The 651-nt window shown below is 32.0% G+C and overlaps 1 protein-coding gene across 1 annotated transcript in view; it reads left to right on the forward strand.

Moving 5' to 3' along the window:
• The window catches only part of LOC119592347 (glycine receptor subunit alpha-3-like), a gene marked incomplete in the record, with an annotated part of 4,214 nt that extends 3,627 nt beyond the window's left edge, over positions 1 to 587 (forward strand). The window contains 1 exon segment of the mRNA XM_037941175.1: positions 3 to 587.
• Positions 588 to 651: the final 64 nt, after the last annotated feature.

Genomic DNA, 651 nt, shown 5'->3' on the forward strand with positions numbered 1-651 from the left:
AGTACAAGTTAACAGTGTGTGATGAAGTAGCAATATACCAGTTCAGTAAGAAGTACCAGCGCGGGATCAAATCGTATAGTAAGAAGTCGACTCATGGTAAAATCAGATAAAAAGGAAGCAGGTCAAGACAAAATCATTAAGAATCTAAAGTAATACCATTTAAAACAGTATTCAAATACATTCCAACGATCAGCACTCTTTATGCAATTCAATTTTTCCTCGAGAAGTAACATTTTGCTGGGATATGATATTGACGTCACCTTACTTTTGACATAAAAAAAAAAAAAATGCAGAAAGCAGTTACATATGAGTATAAATATTTGATAACTAGTAAATATAAGTGTAGTGGGTATGGTTATAAAGTATGAATGGCAAAGAAGGGCAAATTCACAGGCTACGAGTAAAGAAACCGTGTAATTATTTAGAAAAAAAAAATTAGTTGAATTCCATAGTTTTGAGCAGGGGCTATGAGCTAAATGCAAATGATTAACAATGTAGAAATATGCGATGACAGCTGAATCAAAATAAAAGTATGTTTTCCTTGTCTTATTTAGTATGATTTATGTATGATTAAAAATATCTCCTGTGCCTCTACGTGATGTAAACCCCGATATAGGGTCTTTTTAACATTTTATCACAGCCATATTAGAT

This window comes from Penaeus monodon, chromosome 30 (genome assembly GCF_015228065.2).
Source record: "Penaeus monodon isolate SGIC_2016 chromosome 30, NSTDA_Pmon_1, whole genome shotgun sequence".
NCBI classification, from domain to species: Eukaryota; Metazoa; Arthropoda; class Malacostraca; order Decapoda; family Penaeidae; genus Penaeus; species Penaeus monodon.